We start from the raw sequence: 6,743 nt of genomic DNA, 5'->3' as shown, positions 1-6,743 counted from the left end.
ACTCAAAATCACACCTCGACCACTTTAAGTCCGTAGCTACATTTAAAAGAAAGGGGGCCTCCAAAAACAGTTGACATGGAAAAAAACCTTTTGCACCACACTCTAAAATCCTTGGGGGGAGGGGGGGGGCTGGGATGCTGCTATCCGACGTCCTTTTTCATGAACACACGCACGTAAAATGTGTTTATTAAAAATACTGACAGGGAGGAGAGATTATCCATGCGGTCACCTGACAAAAACTACATTTTCTATTGGTGTAATTAAAAATCATGCATGAAAATCTGTGACATGACATTTGATTGGCCATGATACAAGAAAGTTATTGAATATTTATTATGGTGTATCCTGAGTTATTTGGACGAAGGGCGGAGACTCCTGCTTCGCACTCGTCACCGCCCCTCGTCCAAATAACTCAGGATACGCCATAATAAATATACAATAACTATTACTTTTGTTCGTAAATGCTTTGCCACATGTGTCGCAATTAAACTTAAAAGGCTTGGAATGCACCGTCTGTGTCAAACTTACATCAAGAAAAGAGCCGTCGACAGCCTCATTTATTTCCTCTGGAATCTCTTGCATGCCTCTATCGAAGTATAGCAATATTGTTATTTATTGTTATTGAAAAATTATAAATTCTAACAAGAGATGCAGTTAAGGGACGTAGTTTAGGGGATAAGGAGCATATGAATTTTTGAAATAATTATATACGTTCAAGCCATTATTTAAAAACATTCAACGAAACTCTGGGAGGAAAGAAACAATTATTTTGGTTCTTGAAATGATTTCGTCTTTGATTGCATACATGTATGCATAATTACTTTTTTTGTTCATTTATTTTGATTTGAAAATAATTTCAAGCTTATAATTCTCAGTCTTTATTATGTGTAAAAGAAATGGAAAGCAAAATCCTATTTTGAAATATTTATCACGAAGTTAATATAATGTTTGGGAGCTACTTTAACCTCTTGTTCTTGTTCGTATTAAGCACCCCCCTTTTTTATATTCTTAGTATGTATACATACACAGTATATACTTAATACTCCCAATTCATAAATGTACATATGTAGAAGGAATTTTAATGCTTCAAGAAATTTATTTTTCATAAAAGAATAAATATTTATTATCATTTTTTTATTTCTTCTAAAAATGGTACAAAATTTTATCTCCTGGCAAATTTATGTTCAGACAAGACGTTATGAACAGACATCACTTACTTACCAACTTGCTTACTGAAAGTTGGAAAGTAAAGGACTAATGGTAATTCAAATTGACCGAACGAAAAAGCAAAGAATGACTGAAAATATTACAAATCAAGAAATTTGCCGTAAACTTTCATTTTTCATGAGTCCCCTAGGGATCCGGGTTAGAATAGGTCCTCAGTACCCCTTGCTTGTCGTAAAAGGCGACTAAATGGGGCGGTCCTTCGGATGAAACCGTATAAACCGAGGCCCCATGTCACAGCAGGTGTGGCACGATAAAGATCCCTCCCTGCTCAAAGACCGTAAGTGCCGAGCATAGGCCTAAATTTGCAGCCCTTCACCGGCAATGGTGACGTCTCCATATCAGTGAAATATTCTGGAGAGGGACGTTAAACAAGATACAATCAATCAATTATTTTTCATGTTTAGATGCAATGGTAAGTAACTCTAGATTGTATTATAGACCTCTTCAGCGTGCAGGGTTGGTTTGAACTGCTACCGATAATCATATAGCATGACTTTAATGATTCTAAACATATATTGAACGACAATAATTTATGTAATTAATATGAAATACAATTCTTTTTACATGTGTTATACGATCCCTTTTCATGTGTTATACTCGTACGATCGCTTTTCATGTGTTGTACGATCGCTTTAATCAAAACTCATGTCGTTGACGATCGCATTGCAGTAGTCAATTTTTTCAGTAAAAAGTCAATTAGATGCAAATGAATCGAATTCCAATTATGAAAATATATGAAACTTATATTTTACAATCAACTTAAAAACAAGTTTTCGAATTTGGTAAATTGGAATAACAATAAATGATAATAAAGGGCATGAAAAATTCAATGTTTGCAGGAATGTCAATGCAATCCATCTCTTATGCGTAGAAACTACCTTTCAAGTCTTTCTCAGTTTGAGTACAAGTGTCGATATTAACCCAAATTAACTCCTTCTTGTCATATTTTATATAAATGTTCACTCCGAGATATAAAAATATGTTTAAACTTACCCGTTATCAAACTTGCTTCCTCCTTGTTGTTATCTGCGTTGCCGATCGCGCGTTGACAGGGGTTCTTACAGCTGTTTTTATTAATACTGGCTCTTACAGAGCAGTTCCTACAGTTCGGCTCTTGCTGGTTCCCACAGTCGCTTTTTCAATAACAAACAATATCTAAAGCCAAGAAAGACTCGTTCTGTCACGTCTAAAGCTTTAAATATTTATTTATTATCTTAAACTAAAAATTACCTTTCGTCACAAATAGTCCGCTTTTCTTTTCACTTCAGTATCAATTTCGCAATTAACTTAAATCTGCCGCTTCATCTATATTTATACTCTCTGTGCCAAATAACGCCACCTAACGGAACATGACAATAAAACACAACTTGTACCGGAATAACTTTTCCTGGATTGTCTCATTACCCACGCCTCAAAATCCATGCGACCTCGCATGTTTTTTTTTTCTTTGTCAGTTTCTAAAAAAAATATTTTATCTGCTATATTGATCGTTTCTAAGTAATGATTAAACAAGTATGATACATTCATCAATATAAAAAAAATATACGCATAAACTACAGTCAATTGACAAAGTAAACTTCTTGCACAGAGTCTTATGTCTCTTAACCTCCTGAATCTTCAATACGATTTGCTCCATGTCTTTTTCACCTTCCTTCCACTTGGCAATGTTCCACTCTACTCTGCGAACCTTCCTTTCTGTCTGCGTACCATCCTCAGACACAGGGTTTCTTAACGAAGGACGTGCTGGGAGTCAAGAAGAGGAGACAAGATCTTTGCGCTTAGTAGCAATTGTTGGCATTGAAGTGGTCGGTTTTCCAAAGATTCTTCTAATGTTGGCATCTTCATTATCATGTTTTGTATTTGGATTCTTCCCTCTTGTTATCTGTCTCAGAAACATCGCCTAAAATGCCCCGCAAATCCCCTGGACCTGCTGCTTTCCACTCTTCATAAGACATTTCCTGCCTTTCCTGCATCAGCTTTATCTACTGAAAGTGACTTCTCACTAACTGTTTCTTTGTCACTTTCTTGATTCTTGTAATCTTAAGATTTGATTTGTTAAACATTTTTAATCTGAACCTCCTGCTCAATATGTGTCTTCTTGTGTCTAGTAAGATTTCCCATCTTATTTAATCTTTTCTCTATCATAAGAATATATTCTCTCAATATGTATCAATCCACATTCGGTGATGTGCTTGATCATCTCCGTCATGTCAGAAGTCTTAAATCGACACGTTAGTCATTTCGCTTCTTTTCGAGGCGTAAGCTTGGTTTCAGGCGTTGTATAAAATGAAACAGAAATATTTTTTATGAATAGTTCTATACCATAATGTAATAACATGTATGTCATCAGATAATAGAGTAGCAAACTAAAATATGCCCAATAATTTTTTTTCTTACAAACGCAATTTAAAGGAGATATATATTAACAACGTAATCGAAGAGATTATTCCGGTCTTCGTCTTTTTCTCTTCCTGAATATAATCAGTGCCTATTTCTTGAGTATCCGAAGAAGTTATTTCTTCTCCCCTCAATACATGGGGATTCGTTGGCCTCATACGATTGGCATGTATGACCTGAGATTTTCCGTTTGCACCACAATTAACTTTGTATGTAACATTAGAAAATCTTCCCTCTACTATGAATGGATCTTGCCAAAACTGTGTAAGCTTAACGACGTTCGATCCTGATATTTAAAGTCTTAAACTTTTTTTGTCAAGTATATTTTAAGTTTCTACTTACATAGCTTAATTAAAATTCAAACCAAAAAATGGGGGTCAATATGTTTCTTTTGGCACTACAATATTTTTAATATGACCTTCTTGCACTGAAATTTGTGTCTTAATTAAAAATTACATCTTCGACGTTTTCCCTGCAATATTTTTATCCAATTAAAGCAAAAAACAAAATAAACTCCAAGTCTGTTTTAAAAAAGACACTTTAAAATTGTAACTAATCAATTATTTGACCTTTCTGCACTAATAAAATGTGATTTTTCTGGCATTGAAAATTTAATAAGCAAGAAAATTATTTTAAAGTCTTAAACTTTTTCTGAATTTAAGCAAATAGGTCAAAGTTATCTTAAATATTTAGAAAAGAACATGAAAAGTGGGGTATATGATGTTAATTTTCAGATATTACTAAAAAAAGTGTCAATTTTACGTTGAAGTTGGCTCAATTTTTTCCCAATTTATCAGAATATATTTACTATATTTCTCATACTTTGTTGATAGACTTCATAAGAAATAATTTAATAGATACTTTAGAACCAGCATCACACATTTTACTGCAAAAAACAGCTTTGTGTGCAACCAGCATGGAAAAATAGGAATCCAAAATAAAGAGTACTGTTATTGTTCAAAAGGGAAAAACTGATGATTTTTATTCTAAAAAACCTTCCGCCACAAAATAGAGTCCCTAGTTTAATTCAGCTTGAATGGAATTTAATCGCGGTTTTTTAATTGAACGTAGTTCAATTTGCATTAATTTAATGTTAACACACACAAAAATTCAGGATCGAACGTCCTTAAGAGATTTCCCAACAGCAGATCGTGGAAAATACTCGTAAACCTCATCTCTTTTTTTCAAATGTATGTCATCAACACACAAGGTAACAGATCATCCCAGTTTTACTAGAGTCTTCAACATCGCAAGTAAGGTTTTATTTAACCTTTCAACAAGTCCATCACATTCTGGGTTATAAGGACTCGTACGCGTTTTCTTACTATTCAATATTATACACATTTTAGTGAAAATTTTTTCCTTCAAACTGTTTACCTTGGTTTGAATGCACAGTTCTCTGCACTCAAAGTTGCGATATCACCTGTTTAACCAACAATTTTGCAATAGTGACTGTTTCCTTATTTGGCATTGCAAAGTGAAAAAGTCACAGATTACAAAGATTACAACTACATGTATGTACCGATTACCTTCCTCTGTTCGAGGCAAATCTTGAACATTTTATGGTAGACTAAGGAGCCTTTTCAGCAATTACTATCTATCATCAACTCAATTAATTATTGACCAACGTTTTAAAACAGGTTGTAAGATCATTATTTTCACATTCCTTCCTGGCCCTTGTCTCATATCTGTGTGTCTAGAAGTCCATGTTTACTCTCTTAATTTTAGTATTGTTTCAATGGAATTTTGAGCTTTTTTGCTAATTTCTTCAAATACCCTGTATAAACTCAGTATGAACTTTCCATTGCCAGTACTTTTCTTAATTAAATGTCTATTCTAGGTAAAGGATTAAACGTTAGTCCAAGCTATCAATGAGGACATGTGCTCGACTCAACAGTACCCATAACCTTTAATATGACGAATACTTTACATTTTCATAATTTGTTAGATTTACCAGTAATCGACGTGTCATTTTTAGTTCTACTGGTCAGAGACCAGAAGAGCTTATGCGATAGTAGTGCGTCCGGCGTCGGTCCGCCTGTCTGTCTGTCTTTCTGTAAACAATTTTTCAAAATGCGACTCCTCCTACAGTTTTGGTCCTATTTTAATATAACTTGGCAAGTAGACTACACTAAGATACATAATTCCGTGTGTCGGTTTTTGATTTCAATGAACGGTGTTGCCGTTGTTAATAAAAATAGAAATTTCTGTGAAAAACATTTAAAATGCTACTCCTCTTACAGTTTTGGTCTGATTTCAATATAACTTGGCACACAAGTAGACTACACTAAGATACATAATTCTGTTTAACGGTTTTGTATTTCGATGAACGCTGTTGCTGTGGTTACTAAAAATAGAAATTTCTGTGAAAAACATTCAAAATGCTACTAGCCCCGTGGGGATCCGGGTTAGAATAGGTCCTCAGTACCCCTTGCTTGTCGTAAAAGGCGACTAAATGGGGCGGTCCTTCGGATGAAACCGTATAAACCGAGGCCCCGTGTCACAGCAGGTGTGGCACGATAAAGATCCCTCCCTGCTCAATGGCCCCGAGTGCCGAGCATAGGCCTAAATTTGCAGCCCTTCACCGGCAACGGTGACGTCTCCATATCAGTGAAATATTCTGGAGAGGGACGTTAAACAGTATACAATCAATCAATCAAAATGCTACTTCTCCAACAGTTTTGGTCTGATTTCAATATAACTTGGCACACAAGTAGACTGCACTAAGATACTAGTACATAATTCTGTTTATCGGTTTTTGATTTCGATGAACATTATTGCCTTGGTTACTAAAAATAGAAAATTCTGTAAAATACTCTCAAAATGCTTCCCCAAATACAGTTTTAGTCCGATTATAATACAATATGGCATACAAGAAGACTACACTAAGAACATAAAGAGACTTAATCAAGGATCATTATTCTATTTATTGCTGTTGTAAAGTTTTAGTTTCAATTTTCAACTACTTTTCTCTTCTTTTGCTAAAAGTACAAACCAGTAGAGCTTCAGTCTCGACAGAGACTTCTGGTTGTCCTTTTACCTTGTTTTTAATAATTGATGTGCTTACATAATTATGAATACATGATATAATAATAGTATTTATTTTAGAATCTATTTTC

The sequence above is a fragment of the Saccostrea cucullata genome, unplaced genomic scaffold, assembly GCF_032062105.1.
Source record: "Saccostrea cucullata isolate Sc308-1 unplaced genomic scaffold, CSIRO_AGI_Scuc_v1 ctg3232, whole genome shotgun sequence".
Taxonomy (NCBI): Eukaryota; Metazoa; Mollusca; class Bivalvia; order Ostreida; family Ostreidae; genus Saccostrea; species Saccostrea cuccullata.
The sequence above is the reverse complement of the archived record's forward strand: the minus strand, read 5'-3'. Positions refer to the sequence as shown.